Consider the following 17,301-nt stretch of genomic DNA (forward strand, 5'->3'; position numbering starts at 1 on the left):
TTTGATTGTTAATTATATGTGTAATAATCATCTCATTAGAACTTTTCATACTCTGTCAGCCAAGTGGCAAAATGGAACGTATGCATATGTGTAATGTATTTGATTTTGGACTGAATTTCAGGTTTGTGTTACAGCCTGCTCTACATTTGATTCCCTGTTACTCAAATATATACTGCAATGTTTGTTTAGAGTGATATTGTGTGTGTGTGTGTATGCATGCAAATGAAATAAAATTATGCAGAGAACTACAATATAAAGCAAAAAATTTCTTATAAATATAGATCATAATATAAAATACCACTAAATGACCAATTAAAAATGTTAGAGATAAAAGAAATTCATTTCCCAATATGTAGCTTTTAAAACATACATATTAATTTGTATTGTGGGCCAATATTTCAGTAATGGCATCTACATATGTGCTATAAAAAGTGCACACAATTATGTACCTACATTTGAATGCACACTTACCATGGCTGCATATATAAATCAGGCACTTTTCTGTGCAATTAGCTAGTTCTTGTTTAGGTGTGGATTGTGATGTGGGAGACACTTAGCTGGTCTCTCTGGGTATCTCTACACTACATTGCATACCTGGGCTCTGACTCAGGTTTGAGATCAAACTCCCCTATCATTCATACACAAATCTATCTGACTAGGGTCAGCAAGCACTTGAGACATGAGTCCTAGGAGCCACCTGGGAGGGAGAGAGAATGGGGGTTTGTGCCAGACTTCTGCTCATATTTGGTTCTAAGCTCTGTTGTTTTGCAGAGTGGATGCAGCTCACGTTGCAAACACAGGCTAGAAGGTCTGCATAGTGCAGTATTGATGCATTAGCATACTTGTGAGAATGCAATCCAACACTTGTAAACTCTGACTTAATTCAGCATGAGCTTGGAAATAGCAAGTCCCCAAGTGTGACTCCTGCAGACCTGGGTTTACAATTCACTGTAGATACCCTCTTTGGTTTTACCTGGTTGATGTGCAGTAGCTGCATATCCTGTTGTCCCACAAGATAGTGGATTCATATTCTATGTGTTTTTATAGCTCTTCTTATCATGTGTCTCAAAGTTAAACTCAAAGCTTGTGTGAGACAGATAATTATGGCATCATCATTACCATAATAAGAATCCATATGGTTTTATTAAAAGGAAATCACGCCTCACTAATCTACTAGAATTCTTTAAGGGGGTCAACAAGCATATGCACCATGGGGATCCAGTGGATATAGTGTATTTAGATTTTCAGAAAGTCTTTGTCAAGGTCCATCACCAAAGGCTCTTACGTAAAGTAAGCTGCCACAAGATAAGAGGGAAGGTGCTTTCATGGATTGGTAACTGATTAAAAGATAGGAAACAAAGGGTAGGTATAAATGGTCAGCTTTCAGAATGGAGAGAAGTAAGTAGTGGTGTCCCCCAGGGGTCTGTTCTGGGACCAGTCCTATTCAACATATTAATAAATGATCTGGTATAAGGGGTAAACAGTGAGGTGGCAAAATTTGCAGATGACACAAAATTACTAAAGATAGTTGAGACCCAGGCAAACTGCAAAGAGCTACAAAAGGATCTCTCAAAATTGGAGGACTGAGAAACAAAATGGCAGATGAAATTTAATGTTGATAAATGCAAAGTCATGCACACTGGAAAGCATAATCCCAACTATATATATAAAATGATGGGGTCTAAATTAGGTGTTACCACTCAAGAAAAAGGTCTTGGTGTCACTGTGGATAGTTCTCTGAAAACATCCACTCAATGTGCAGCGGTAGTCAAAAAAGCGAACAGAATGCTGGGAATAATTAAGAAGGGGATAGAAAACAGGACAGAAAATATCATGTTGCCTCTATATAAATCCATGGTATGCCCACATCTTGAATATTGTGTGCAGATGTGGTCGCCCCATCTCAAAAAAGATATATTGGAATTGGAAAAGGTTCAGAAAAGGGCAACAAAAATTACTAGGAGTATGGAACGGCTTCCATATGAGGAGAGATTAATAAGACTGGGACTTTTCAGCTTGGAAAAAATATGGCTAAGAGGAGATATGATTGAGGTCTATAAAATCACGACTGGTGCAGAGAAAGTAGATAGGAGAAGTATTAAACAACCCTTCCTTAACACAAGAACTAGGGGTTACCAAATGAAATTAATAGGTAGCAGGTTTAAAACAAATAAAAGGAAGTATTTCTTCACACACCGCACAGTCAACCTGTGGAATTCCTTGCCAGAGGAAGTTGTGAAGACCAAGACCATAACTGGGTTCAAAAAAGAACTAGATACATTCATGGACGATAGGTCCATCAATGGCTATTAGTCAGGATGGGCAGGAATGGTGTCCCTAGCCTGTTTGCCAGAAGCTGGGAATGAGTGACGGGATGGATCACTTGATGATTACCTGTTCTTTTCCTTCACTCTGGGGCACCTGGCACTGACCACTGTCGGAAGACAGGATACTGGGCTAGATGGACCTTTGGTCTGACCGGTAGAGTTGTTCTTAAGTACTTTTCTAAAGGTTATTTTAATAACTACCCAATTGATTGAAGGAACCAACATTATTAATAAAATTGTATGTGGATCAAATCAAATTAGGTTGGCTACTTTATCTGTAAATAGGGCAATTTATTAATTAGGTTTGATTATTGACTGAGTCCATTACTGAACTGTTCCTGAAATTGGGATGAGTTTGTATATTCCAAGAGGTCTTTTTGTAAAAAAATATTTATGATGTGGGTCAAGAATTTTTCTGTTTTTTGTTTGTTTGTGTATGTTTAATATATATTCCAAAAGACATTACATTAAAATATGTACCATTGATCTCTTAATATTCTAAAGCAATGCAAATTATAATTCTTAGCCTTTTAAAATATTTAAACAAATTACAGAAACAGATTAGTCAGTTGCCTGGAGGTAATGGATATGGGAATGATTTGAAAATAAATACTAATGAAGAAAGTTGATGGTCTGATGATAATAAATAAATAAAAGGAGACTTAGCAATCCACTCAAAGGTCAGCATTTATAAAACTATAGAGGATGAGGTGGACATGTTTTACATTACTCCCAGGAAAAATGAATGTATTTAATAGGAATGGCTGAATACAGTATCAGAAAAACTTTTTCTTTCATGAAAAGTCTTTATGGACAGCTATGAGATAACTTGGGGAGTGAGCCAGCCCACCAGCTCCAGAATTACAGAAGGCCCATGATCTTCCCCACAGCCAGTGACAAGCTTTTTCCCAGGGAGGTGGTAAGGCTGTAGAGCTTCATACCCACCATGGGCCAGTCCATTTTGGGAGCCTCAGACTCCATCCTCTTGCATTTCTGCTTCCTTAGGAAGCATCGACAGCCTGGATCCAATTCTCCCACCTTCATGGAAATTGGAGGGTTCCCAGTTCCCCTTGCTCTGCTTCTCTCCATGGGCTAGAGGTGCCCAGTGCTCATCAGCATCAGAAGAATTATAAAGGGGGGGGAGTTTAGCAGGCACACAGGGTCTCAAACACTCAAATTTGGCCTGATCACCCCTCAGACCATGACAGACAGGTGGCCAGGTCAAATATCCAGCTCTGGTTGGGGCCTCAGCCCCGTCCCACTTGTCCCATGCTTGTGACCGAGCACTGCATGAAGGATTCAGAAACAAGCAAAATTATCTGTCTTGGGTGTGAATAAGGAAAATGCTGGGGACCTTGACTGAGCTGGCTATAGGCAGGAAAGGGTTAGTATAGATAAAGACCTTGATGCCTTTGTCAAAACTAAATAAATCCTTGGCAGAGATCAATTCATTAATGTCACTCTGATTAATGATTTATTATGGTGTCTGTAGCAGAAGTTCCCTCAGACACTGCAAGCTGCTGCCTTAGAAATTGAGCCTCCCTAATTAGAAAGCTGACATACAAGGTGGATCATTCAAGATGGTGCACTGTCTGGTCTGACTAATGCACAAAACAAGCATCAACAACGATGAAACTGGCAAAAATAGATTAAAAAAAAAAAGAAACCCCTAAATAACAACAGTGGAGACAGCTGGTGCAGCAGGGCAATGCAGAAAAGCTCTAGGAGATAAATTGGAGTCGGCTCACTCATTAAATACATTTGGAATATGGTAAAAGTTGAGCATGCTGCAGAGATGAGTCATATGTTTGTTTAAAAACTAACTGTGCAGTGCTGGGTAAAGAAAATCATGAATATGTTAAGGAAATGATATAATGGGGCATGGAAAGGGAAAAAAAGGAGCAGTTTTCTAGGTATGTATGGAGTGTTGTAGCCATGTTGATCCCAGAATATTAGAGATAGAAGGCAGGTGAGGCAATATCTTTTATTGGACCAACTTCTATTAGTAAGAGAGACAAGCTTATACTGAGTTCTTCTTCAGTTCTGGTCTGTGTAATCTTGAAAGCTTCTGCATATATAATTTTTAAAAAACAGCATCACAGAACTAAGCAGAATTCAAAACTCACTATTATCTGTTCTAAACTTAGACTCTGATCCTGTATGTGCTTAGTGTGACAGGGCAAGGCCAGATGGCTATAGAAAAGTAGTCTTATTGGGATCAGGGAAGTGGGTGGAAGTGTTATCTGGGTGGTGGTCGCGCCAGACGTCCACCAGGGAGTGGTGTTCGACTATCTCCTGGAGGACGGCGGTGGTGGCTGGGCTCTGCTCGGTCCCCGAGCGGTCCCGCTCCTCAAGGGTGATGTTAAAGTCCCCTCCCAGGACCAGGCTCTCATGAGGATCCAAGGTGCTGAGGAAGGCGGACATCTGCTGATAGAATTGCAGCCGCTCCAGGCTCGCTGCCGGGTCATAGATGTTGACGAGGTTGACTACGAGCCCCTCCATGCGGACCCGGAGGTGCAGCAGGCGACTCGGCACAGCCTCGGCGACCCCCAGCACCTCAGGCCGTAGGTCGGGGGAGAACAGGGTCACCACTCCAGCCGTACGAACTGTGAGGTGGCTAAAGTAGATCCTGTCCCCCCAATCCAGCCGCCAGCTGTCTTCGGCGGTCGTATCCATATAGGTCTCCTGCAGGAAAACCACAGAGCACCTCCCCTCCCGAAGGAAGGAGAGCACCTGGGACCTGTGGAGACCCATCCTACAGCCGCGGGTGTTCAATGTTGCGATGGTAAAGGGTGCCATGAGGGGGGGATCCTCGCCAGAAGGGATGCTCGTGGCTCCCGATGGGACGCGCAGCAGTCCGTGACCCACCCCGTAGGTGAGTAAGGAGTCACGGAAGAGGCGGACACCCTGGTAGGCCGCGGCGCCCTGCCTCCCGGTCCTTTTACTCTACCCCATGAGGGCCCTTGCTGCCCGGAGGATTTGATTAAAGTCCCCCCATCGCTGGAGAGCAAGCTGTACTTTGTTGCAGGAGCCACGGACATCTTCTAGAAACTCCCGCTACTCCTCTCGCAGCGCATGCGGGACTGGGGTTACGGTCTGGTTACTCCCCGACGGGGCCCTTGGTACAGCCCCGTGGCCCCCCGAGATGGGCAGACAGGGTGCGGATCCCCGACAGGGCTCCTGATGGGTTGGCCTGAATGCTGGGGCTATAGGGGGCGGCGGAGGGAGGATAGCAGCCCCTGGTGGGTCGGGATGGGTAAACAAAAAGGCCGCTCCCTGGGAGTCATCTGTTGGAAAAGGGAAGGAGACAGCCCCAGGGGTGGCAATAACATCTCGGGAGGTGGACGGGATAGGGGCTGGGGCAGGGTTAGAGGTGAGAGTCTGGGCGGGGAGAGGGCTCTCTGTGATGCCGGGCGCAAGCTCTCTGGTGGATTTGGCAGCCACGGCATCAGTAGGTGGACTCTCTTCTGTAGGGCCCTCTCCCGGGAAGGAGGTCGAATGCTCCTCAGCAACGAGGAGTACCCCTGGTGGCTCAGGTCCCGGCTGCGTGGCACCGGCCGTCACCTCAACAGGCTTGGTGGCTCTCAGCGGGGTGCCCTCTACAGCCGGGTTGATGGAGGAGTCCAGGGGCTCCTCGGAGGTGGGAGCGGAAGCAACAGTTAGGGGGAGGGAACATGGGGAAGGGGGGTTGTAGTGAAATCGTCCAGATCGAGGCCCACTGGCATAGGGTCGTCCTCCCCCTGGGTAACCGGGGTCAGACCCAGGGCCTCGATCTCCTTGTATATGGACGGGAAGTCCTTTTCCGCCACCCCAGGATGCTTCCCACTGGCACCTGACACGATGGTTGCTTCGGGGCACACTGGAGTTTCAGATGGCGCCTCGGGGGTCTTGGAGAGGAGGGACTCCCGTGGAGGGGAGATACCGCCTTCCAGTGCTGCCACGTCTTCCCCAGCCGGCACCGGTGGATGAAACACACCCGTGGGTTGAGCGGAAGGCTCGGCATCAGTGTCCCTCTTTCTGGTCTTCTGGGGGGGCTCCGCGTCAGATGGGAGGAGCGGAGCTCAAGCCTTCCGCTTGCCCCGCTTCCCCTGGACTAGGGCCCAGCCCTCCATGGCATCATCCGGGGGCTGGCTAGCAGGGGTTGTGTCAGGGGGAACAGACGATAGCTCAGGGACTCGAGGGGATAATGGTGGGGCAGCACAAGGGAGGGAAGATTCCTCTTGGGGCGGGCCCTCTCCCATGCCCGGTGGAGTCTCTGCTACACCCTCCTCCACAGGCCCCGCCAGATTGCAAGCAGCAGGGGAGGGGGTCTCCCGCTCATCTGGGCATAGTTGGGGAGGTGCCCCTTTGGCCCGAGGGGGAGCAATGGTGGACTGGGAAGGAGGAGGGATGGTTTTGGGCGCCGCGCAGCCAGGGGCGCCGGCGATGACGGGGCCGGTGCCCTGCCGGGGCTCGGGGGTCCCAGATGCCCCTACTTGCCGGGCCAATGGGCAGTCCCTCCGGACGTGCCCCATTGCCCGGCAGAGGTAGCACCGGGCCTCCCCCATGGAATAAAGCACCCAGTAATGGGCCCAGGCGGGGGGGCTGCTGGCACCTGGGCATACGCCCTGGGGACCGGGGCAGGGACACCCACAGAGCTGGTGGAGGGAACAGCGGGGATGGACGCCCCAGCCAGCGGTGGGGCCAGGGCATTGGTGGCAGCCCTTGACATGGAGGGCCTGGTCTTTTTAGTGGGGCCCTTCCCCTTCTTCTTCCCCTGGCCCTTCCCGCCGGCTGGGGGGGCTCCCCACAAATCTGAGGGAGTGAGAGACGTGGCAGCAGTGGAGGTCACCCCAATGCCTGTTGCTGCTGGTGCCCCAGCGGGGGCGATGGCAGATGGTTTGGCAGCGGAGGTAGAAGCTTGGGGGGCTGACAGAGGGGCAGGCGGGGGAGGGGGAGCTCGGGCTACTGGAGGGGTCTCACCCTTCTCATCCCCCGCCATCATGAGCAAGGAGGAAAGGGGCGACACCAAAAGGAGGAGGGGAGAGGGGAAGCAGGTCGACCACTCCTCCCCGCTAGGCTACAGGCAGGGGAGGAGGGCGCCAAAAGGGGTGGGCTGGACGGGGGGCAATCAGGGGTTAGGGGTCAGTTACCGACACAAGGTGGAATTCCGGCTCCTCTTGGTGCACTACGGGAGGGGGGGATACAACAACATTAAGGGTGCAGTGAAGAGGGTTGCAACTAAAATGGGGAATTGCACAAGCGCATGGGAGGGGGCATGGGCACACGGAGCGAGGGGCTAAGCGGTCTGGGGGTAGAACAGGGAAACCAAGGGGCTAGCTGCAGAGGCTGGGGAGGGGCAAACAAAGGCTGCTGAAGGAAATGGGCGGGGCAGGCAAACAAACTGAAGCTAGTAAGGGGGGCTGGGGCAAAAGGGGAGGCAAAGCTACAAGTGGCAAATGGAGCAGGTAGTAAAGGGCAAGCTGGGGGTTAGGCAGTCCGGGGGGGGGGCACGTGCACCCACATGCACTTGCACAAGTCTTTTTAGGCTGGCTGCTGCTTCTGGCCCAAAGGGTGGAAATAGGGCGTGGCATGCCAAGGAAGCAGCTGAGTCCAGAGGCAGGAGCTGAGGCAGATGGTATACGGCCAGTGGGGGCGGTGGAGGGGGCAGTGGTGGTGGTGGTAGTGGTGGGAGTTGGGGGGGACACACAGATGGATCGGGGGGCAGCTCCACGCCGCACCCCCTGTGCCCCTACAAACACAGTCAAGACCCCCACCACAAGAGCACAGTTTGCAAATTACTCAGTCTTAGGGCCCCCTCCACGGTGGTCTGCAAAGTCTCTAGGTGCTCCCCCACTGGTGGATGGTCCTCTTCTGCTCCTCCTCGGGGCTTCAGCAGCTCCAGGAACTCCGGGTGGTGGTCCAGGCAGGCAGAAGGGACCCTCTAAGGTGGTGGTGGTGGTGTCCACAACAGCAGTGGCTGGGGTCCCTCACTCCTCCTCTCTGGGGAGTGGGCTAGCAGCTCCCCCCTCCCCACCTCGAAGCTGCAGTTGGAGCAGTAGCAGCACCCGAGAGTGGGGGGTCCAGCAACCAGGTAGCAGAGAACGGGGGGGTGGGTGTCTGGCCCAGCCAGGGGAGCAGCTGGAGCAGCAGGGAGAGCTTAGGGCCTAGCAGCAGCAGGAGTAACAGCTTCCCACCTCCCTTCAAGCTAGAAGGCTATGGAAGAGCAGTCTTATTGGGATCCGGGAAGTGGGCGGGCGAAGCCCGTCCACTGCTAAAGGATCCCCCCCAGCCTAAAAGGGGGATCCACAGGACCTAGATACCCAAAAAATTCCGGGGGACAACTAATAAAATAACAGGGACAGGAGTGCGGTCAAAGGGTCAAAAGAAGGGAACCGGATGGGGACACCGAGCAGAGAACCCCGGACAGCGCCCACTGCTCCTCAAAGGCGTCAAGGGAGTCAGAGGACGCCGCCCAGAGGAACTCTGCCCGGATACGTGAACGGACCGAGGATCGGAAATAGGCCCTACAGTCACAGGAGACTCCATCGGCCAACCTCCTCACTCTGGTTTTGTAGATGGCTATTTTAGCTAGGGCCAGGAGGAGGTTGACCAGGAGATCCCGTGACTTTGTGGGGCCACGGATAGGGTGTGCATAAATGAGAAGGTGAGGGGAGAAGTGCAACCAAAAACGTAATAAGATATTGGTGAGGAGCCGGAATAGGGGCTGCAGCCTGGCACACTCCAAGTAGACATGTGCCAGGGTATCCCTCACGCCGCAAAAGGGGCAGGTGTCTGGGATTGTGGTGAACCGCGCCAAGTACACGCCCGTGCTCACGGCTCCGTGAAGGAGCCGCCAACTGACATCCCCGGCGGGCTTTGGGACTAAGATGGAATATAGGCTGGCCCACCGGGGCTCTTCACCCTCCAAAGGTGGCAGGAGGTCCCGCCATTTTGTATCGGGGTGGGACACGAGGGTGCGGGCGTGAAGGGTGTGAAGCACGAGCGTGTAGAGATGTTTTCTTGGCGCGGTTTGAAAACAGACCGGCTGCATCTCGTGCAGCCGGCTTCTAGTGAAGGGGTGAAGGGATCGGTTGGGTCCACGGGGCAGGGGTCCAATTAAAAGGTCCGGCGGGCCTGGGGTAGTGGGTGGGTGGGGCGTGCCCTCGTGCAAGACCTGGTCGAGATAAACCCGAGCAGCGGGCGGCAAAGCGGCCTTCACCTCCTGAAGTATGCGTTGGGGAGTACAAGGTCTGGAAAGCCCCATGCGCTGAGCGAAGGTTAGGGGATCCAGCCAGTCTCCCCGGTCATAGTCCAGGAGGTCTCTGACTCTTGTGACCTCTGCCAGGACCAACCTCTGGCGCACCGAGCGGGACTCCGCCACCTGCAAACGGAGCTGGGGGTTGTGTAGCAGGGGCTCCGCGAGGAGATCTGCCCCCTCGGTGGCCGCCACGGACCTGCTCGTTGTAAAGAGTTTCCAGGTCCGGAGGAGGTCCTGGTAGAAGACCGGCAGCCCGGAGAGGTCTCGCGGAACACCTCTCGGATGGAGATAAAGGAGCTGCCGGTCGTATTGGAGCCCTCGGAAGCGGCGCAGGAAGGCGTGCGCCAGTATGCTCCACGCCGGACTACCTGCACCATAAAGGAGCCTCTGCAGGGTCTGGAGGCGGAAGACATGGACCTGAGTAAGCAGACATTTGAGGCCCTGCCCTCCCTCCTCCACAGGTAGATGGAGAACCCCTGCAGGGACCCAGTGCAGTCCTGACCAAAAGAACTCCAGAATCGATGTCCGCAGGTTGGTCAGGAAAGCCGGGGCCGGGACCAGGGTGTTGAGCCAGTACCAGAGCATGGACAGGACTAGTTGATTAAGCACTAACGCTCTCCCTCGAAGGGAGAGGCACCGGAGTAGTCCTGTCCATTTCCGGAGCCGCTCTATCACCCCGCCCTCTAAATTCTGCCAGTTCTCCGGCGGAGAGGGATGCGTGGCAGAAAGGTAAACGCCCAGATAGAGCAGCGGACCCGTGCTCCACCGGATGGCTTGAAGCGCGGGTGGGCGGGGGCTCGCCTGCCGCCAGTCCCCTACCACCAAGCCAGAGCTCTTGACCCAGTTGACCCGCGCAGAGGAGGCTGCTGAATAGATGGCCTGGCAAGCCTCCACTCGCACCAAGTCGCCCGGGTCCTGGACCATGAGGAGCACGTCATCAGCGTACGCCGACAGGACCAGCCGCAGCTCCGGCTCCCTCAGCACCAACCCTGTCAACCTCCTTTGGAGGAGACAGAGGAAGGGCTCGATCGCCAGAGCGTATAGCTGGCCTGAGAGGGGGCACCCCTGCCGTACTCCTCGCCCGAAGTTGACCGGTTCGGTCAGGGTCCAGTTGAGCCTTACCAGACACTCTGCGGAAGCGTACAGCACCCGGAGAAAGTCCATAAATCTGGGTCCAAAGCCAAACGCCTGCAAAGTGCTCAGGAGATACCCGTGATCCATCCTGTCGAACGCCTTCTCCTGATCTAAGGACAGGAGGGCGAATGACAGACCATCCCTACACCCAAGTTCCAATAGGTCCCGGACCAGATATAGGTTGTCGAAGATGCTGCGGCCCGGGACGGTGTAGGTCTGGTCTGGGTGGACCACGTCCGCCAGCACGGACCCTAGCCTCAGGGAGATGGCTTTTGCCACGATTTTGTAGTCCGTGCTGAGGAGCGAGACGGGACGCCAATTTCGTAAATCGCGGTGGTCCCCCTTCTTCGGCAATAAGGCCAGCACAGCTCGCCTGCACGAAAGAGGGAGGACCCCACTCTGCAAAGACTCGGCCCAGACGGTGACTAGGTCTGGGCCCAGGATGTCCCAGATCACGCGGTAGAACTCCACGGTCAGCCCGTCCATGCCCGGAGATTTATTGGTGGGCATGCGACGGAGGGCTTCCGAGAACTCGGCCAGAGTGAGGGGCAGCTCTAGCCGGTCTCGGTCGCCCACGCTGACCGTCGGGAGCTCCTCCCACAGCACTCTGCAAGCGTTAGGATCGGTCGGGTCCGGGGAGAATAGGCTTGCGTAGAAGGCTCTCGCCCTCTCGCACATCTCCACCGGATCCGTGAGGGGGGTGCCATCTTCTGCCAGTAGGCAGATGATATGTTTCTTAGCCCCCCTCTTTTTTTCCAGGGCGTAGAAGAAGCGGGAGCCGCAATCCATCTCCTGAAGGAGACGGATGCGGGATCGAACAAAGGCACCCCGGGCCCGATGGTCCTCGAGGGTCCGGAGCTCCTCCCGCTTCTCCCGGCACGCTCCGCAGAGGGGTGGATCCTCGGGGCTGGCGGCCAGACGCCTCTCCAGCTCTAAGACCTCCTGTTCCAACTGCTCTATCGCTGCATCCCTCCGTCGGCTGGTGCCCCGGGTGTAGTCACGGCAGAAGAGCCGGGCGCGCACCTTCCCTACGTCCCACCACCGCCGTGCCGAGGGAAAGGCACGCCGCTGCCCTTGCCAGTCCAGCCAGAACTCCCGGAAGGACGCCACGAAGCCCGCATCCTCCAGCAAGCTGTTGTTAAAATGCCAATAGGCCGGCCCCGGCCTCTCCGCGCAGAGGGAGGCTATCACGGTGGCTATGTGATGGTCAGAAAATGGGGCCGGCCGGATGCTGGAGGAGTGGGCTCGTGAAAGATGAAAGCGTGATAAATAAATGCGGTCCAACCGGGAGTGTCGCGACCGATGGGCCTCCACCCGGACAAAGGTGAACGTGGAAGTGTCATCTGGGTGGTGGTCGCGCCAGACGTCCACCAGGGAGTGGTGTTCGACTATCTCCTGGAGGACGGCGACGGCGGCCGGGCTCTTCTCGGTCCCCGAGCGGTCCCGTTCCTCAAGGGTGATGTTTAAGTCCCCTCCCAGGACCAGGCACTCCTGAGGATCCAAGGTGCCGAGGAAGGCGGATGCCTGCTGATAGAATTGCAGCCGCTCCGGGCTCGCTGCTGGGGCATAGATGTTGACGAGGTTGACTACGAGCCCCTCCATGCGGACCGGGAGGTGCAGCAGGCGACCCGGCACAGCCTCGGCGACCCCCAGCACCTCGGGCCGTAGGTCGGGGGAGAACAGGGTCGCCACTCCACCCGTATGAACTGTGAGGTGGCTAAAGTAGACCCTGTCCCGCCAATCCAGCCGCCAGCTGTCTTCGGCGGTCGGATCCGTATGGGTCTCCTGCAGGAAAACCACAGAGTACCTCCCCTCTCGAAGGAAGGAGAGCACCTGGTACCTGCGGAGACCCATCCTACAGCCACGGGTGTTCAATGTTGCGATGGTAAAGGGTGCCATGAGGAGGGCTGGGGGGGATCCTCGCCGGCAGGGATGCTGGTGGCTCCCGGCGGGCCGCGCAGCAGTCCGTGACCCACCCCGTAGGTGAGTAAGGAGTCACGGAAGTGGCGGACCCGCTGGTAGGCCATGGCGCCCTGTCTCCCGGTCCTTTTCCCCTCCCCCATGAGGGCCCTTACGGCCCGGAGGATTTGATTAAAGTCCCCCCATCGCTGGAGGGCAAGCTGGACTTTGTTGCCGTAGCCACGGACATCTTCTAGGAACTCCCGCAACTCCTCTCGCAGCGCATGGGGGGCTGGGGTTATGGTCTGGTTGCTCCCCGATGGGGCCCTTGGTACAGCCCCCTGGCCCAGCGAGACGGGCAGACAGGGTGCGGACCCCCGACGGGGCTCCTGATGGGTTGACCTGAATGCTGGGGCGATAGGGGGCGGCGGAGGGAGGATAGCAGCCCCTGGTGGGTCGGGACGGGCAAACACAAAGGCCATTCCCTGGGAGTCATCTGTTGGAAAGGGGAGGGAGACAGTCCCAGGGGTGGCAATGATATCTCGGGAGGTGGGCGGGATAAGGGCAGGGGCAGGGGTAGAGGTGAGAGTCTGGGTCGGGAGAGGGCTCTCACTGATGCCGGGCGCAAGCTCTCTGGTGGATTTGGCAGCCACGGCATCAGGAGGTGGACTTTCTTCTGTAGGGTCCTCTCCCGGAAAGGAGGTTGAATGCTCCTCACCAGCGAAGGATGCCCCTGGTGGCTCAGGTAACAGCCGCGTGGCACTGGCCATCGCCTCAACTGGCTCGGCGGCTCTCAGCGGGGTGCCCTCTGCAGCCGGGTTGATGGAGGAGTCCAGGGGCTCCTCGGAGGTGGGAGCAGAAGCAACGGTTACGGGGAGGGAGTATGGGGAAAAGGGGGCTGGAAAGAAGTCGCCCAGATTGAGGCCCGCTGGCATAGGATCGTCCTCCCCCTGGGTGACCGGGGTCAGACCCAGGGCCTCGATCTCCTCATATATAGAGGGGAAATTGTTTTCCGCTACCCCGGGATTCTCCCCGCCGGCACCTGACGCGACGGTTACTTCGGGGCACACTGGGGTTTCAGATGGTGCCTCGGGGGTCTTGGAGGGGAGGGACTCCCGTGGAGGGGAGATACCGCCTTCCAGTGCTGCCACGTCTTCCCCAGCCGGCTCTGGTGGATGGAACACACCCGTGGGTAAAGCGGAAGGCTCGGCATCGGTGCCCCCCTTCCTGGTCTTCCGGGGGGCCTCCGCGTCAGATGGGAGGAGCGGAGCTCGAGCCTTCCGCTTGCCCCACTTCCCCTGGACTAGGGCCCAGCCCTCCATGGCATCATCCGGGGGCTGGCTAGCAGGGGTTGTGTCAGTGGGCAGAGGCGATGGCTCAGGGACTCGAGGGGGTAACGGTGGGGCAGCACAAGGGAAGGAAGATTCCCCTTGGGGCGGGCCCTCTCCCATGCTTGGCGGTGTCCCTGTCGCACCCTCCTCCACAGGCCCCGCTAGATTGCAAGCAGCGGGGGCGGGGATCTCCCGCTCGTCTGGGCATAGTTGGGGAGGTGCCCCTTGGGCCCGAGCGGGAACAATGGTGGACTGGGAAGGAGGAGGGGCGGTTTCGGGCGCCGGGCAGCCAGGGGCGTCAGCGATGATGGGGCCGGTGCCCTGCCAGGGATCGGGGGTCCCGGATGCCCCTTCTTCCCGGGCCAGGGGGCAGTCCCTCCGGACGTGCCCCATCTCCCGGCAGAGGTAGCACCGGGCCTCCCCCGTGGAATAATGCACCCTGTAACGGGCCCCCTGGTAGGGGACTCGGAAGGACCCCTCGAGTGCCTCTCCGTCGCGCGCCGCCGACGGCAGTTGAAGCTGCACTTGCCGGCGGAACGAGAGGACATGACGGAGGGCGGGGTCTTTGCAGCCCAACGGGAGAGGGCTGATGACAGAGATGGGCTTTCCCAAGGCAGAAAGGGCGGGTAACAGGGCGGCATTGGGGAGAAAGGGAGGGACGGAGGTCAGGACCAGGCGGACGCCCAGGTCCTCTAGCGGCTCTAAGGGGAGAAACACGCCCCCCACCGCCAGGCCCTTCTCCACCGCCTCCTGGGCGGCGGCCTCCGATGCTAGGAAGAAGACGACCTTGCCATACATTTTGGAGGCCGCCACAATGGCCGTTGGCCCCACCACCCTCGCCAACGCCCGCACATAGGTCTCCACGTGGGGTGAGGCGGGCACCAGGAGGCAACGGACGCCGTGCTTCCTGGTCATGGTGGGAAAGGGGCCCCGGCCGCTATAGATGGTAGCGGAGGCGGTGGGCTGGAGAAAAGATGTAGCGGCAGGCGGGGGGGCTGCCGCCACCTGGGCGTATGCTCTGGGGGCCGGGGGAGGGTCACCTGCAGAGCTGGTGGAGGGAACAGCGGGGAGGGGCACCCCAGCTGGAGATGGGGCCAGGACATTGGGGGCAGCCCCTGCCATGGAGGGCCTGGTCTTTTTAGCGGGGCCCTTCCCCTTCTTCTTCCCCTGGCCCTTCCTGCCGGCTGGGGGGACTCCCCCCAAATCTGAGGGGGTGATAGACGTGGCAGCAGTGGAGGTCACCCCGGTGCCCGTCACTGCTGGTGCCCCAGCGGGGGCGATGGCAGATGGTTTGGCAGCGGAGGTAGAAGCTCGGGGGGGTGACAGAGGGGCAGGCGGAGGAGGGGGAGCTCGGGCTACTGGAGAGGTCTCACCCGTCTCATCCCCCGCCATCATGAACAAGGAGGAAAGGGGGACACCAAAAGGAGGAGGGGAGAGGGGAAGCAGGTCGACCACTCCTCCCCGCTAGGCTGCAGGCAGGGGAGGAGGGCTCCAAAAGGGGTGGGTTGGACGGGGGGCAATCAGGGGTTAGGGGTCAGTCACCGACATAAGGTGGAATTCCGGCTCCTCTTGGTGCACTACGGGAGGGGGGATATAACAACATTGCGGGTGCAGTGAAGAGGGTTGCAACTAAAATGGGGAATTGCACAAGCGCCTGGGAGGGGGCATGGGCACACGGCGCGAGGGGCTAAGCGGTCTGGGGGTAGAACAGGGAAACCAAGGGGCTAGCTTCAGAGGCTGGGGTGGGGCAAACAAACAAAGGCTGCAGAAGGAAATGGGCGGGGCAGGCAAACAAACTGAAGCTAGTAAGGGGGGTTGGAGCAAAAGAGGAGGCAAAGCAAGTGGCAAATGGGGCAGGTAGTAAAGGGCAAAGCTGGGGGGTAGGCAGTCCAGGGGGGGCACATGTGCCCATGTGCACTTGCACAAGTCTTTTTTAGCTTGCTGCTGCTTCTGGCCCAAAGGGTGGAAATAGGGCGTGGCAAGCCAAGCAAGCAGCTGAGTCCAGAGGCAGGAGCTGAGGCAGATGGTATACAGCCAGTGGGGGTGGTGGAGGGGGCAGCGGTGGTGGTAATAGTGGTGGGGGTTGGGGGGGACACACAGATGGATCGGGGGGCAGCTCCACGCCACACCCCCCGTGTTCCTACAAACACAGTCAAAACCCCCACCACAAGAGCACAGTTTGAAAATTACTCAGTCTTAGGGCCCCCTCCACGGTGGTCTGCAAAGTCTCTAGGTGCTGCCCCACTTGCAGATGATCCTCTTCTTCTCCTCCTCGGGCTTCAGCAGCTCCAGGCAGCGGCCTCTGCAGCAGCAGCAGCTCCAGGAACTCCAGGTGGTCGTCCAGACAGGCAGAATGGACCCCTCTCAGGTGGTGGTGCTGGTGGTGGTGTCCACAACAGCAGTGGCTGGGGTCCCCACTCCTCCTCTCTGGGGAGTGGGCTAGCAGCCCCCCCCGGGGCTGCAGTTGCAGCAGTAGCAGCACCCAAGTGTGGGGGGTCCAGCAACCAGGTAGCAGAGAAGGGGGGGTGGGTGTCTGGCCCAGCCAGGGGAACAGCTGGAGCAGCAGGGAGAGCTTAGGGCCTAGCAGCAGGAGTAGCAGCTTCCCACTCCCTTCAAGCTAGAAGGCTATGGAAGAGCAGTGGGAGACAGAGAGATTCGCTCCAGGCTAAACAAATCCCTGGTACCAGGATAAGTGAAATGGCAGCTGCTCCAGGTCAATTAAGTCACCTGGGGCCAATTAAGAACTTTCCACAAGGCAGGGTGAAGGCTAGGTTGATTGGGACACCTGAAGCCAATCAGGGGCTGGCTGAAACTAGTTAAAAGCCTCCCAGTCAGTCAGGTGGGGGTGCATGTCAGGAGCTGTGGGAAGAAGTTGCGCGGCTGGAGAGGCTGAGTAGTACACACCATATCAGGCACAAGGAGGAAGGCCCCGAGGTAAGGGTGAAGTGGAGCTTGAGGAAGTGAGGGCTGCTGTTGGGGAAGTAGCCCAGGGAATTGTACATGTCATGTTTCTAAAAGGTCAGCTACCATAGCTGATACTATTAGGTCCCTGGGCTGGAGCCCGGAGTAGAGGGTGGGCCCGGCCTCCAGCCCCCCCCACCTTTGCCCCCTGAATAATCACTGAGATTGGGAGACAACAGAGACTGTGCAAGGAAGGATAACTTCTCCTCACCTCCCTTGCTGGCTTATGATGAAAATGGCTCAGTAGACTGTGACTTGTCTCTAGAGAGAGAAGGGTTACATGCACGGTCACGGTGAGCCTCTGAGGCTAGCGAAATCTGCCAGGAAATACAGGACCCACAGAGGCAAGGACAGAGCTCTGTCACATTAGACAAATAATTATCTTTATGCACATGAATAGTCCCATTGA

The sequence above is a fragment of the Dermochelys coriacea genome, chromosome 5, assembly GCF_009764565.3.
Source record: "Dermochelys coriacea isolate rDerCor1 chromosome 5, rDerCor1.pri.v4, whole genome shotgun sequence".
Taxonomy (NCBI): domain Eukaryota; kingdom Metazoa; phylum Chordata; order Testudines; family Dermochelyidae; genus Dermochelys; species Dermochelys coriacea.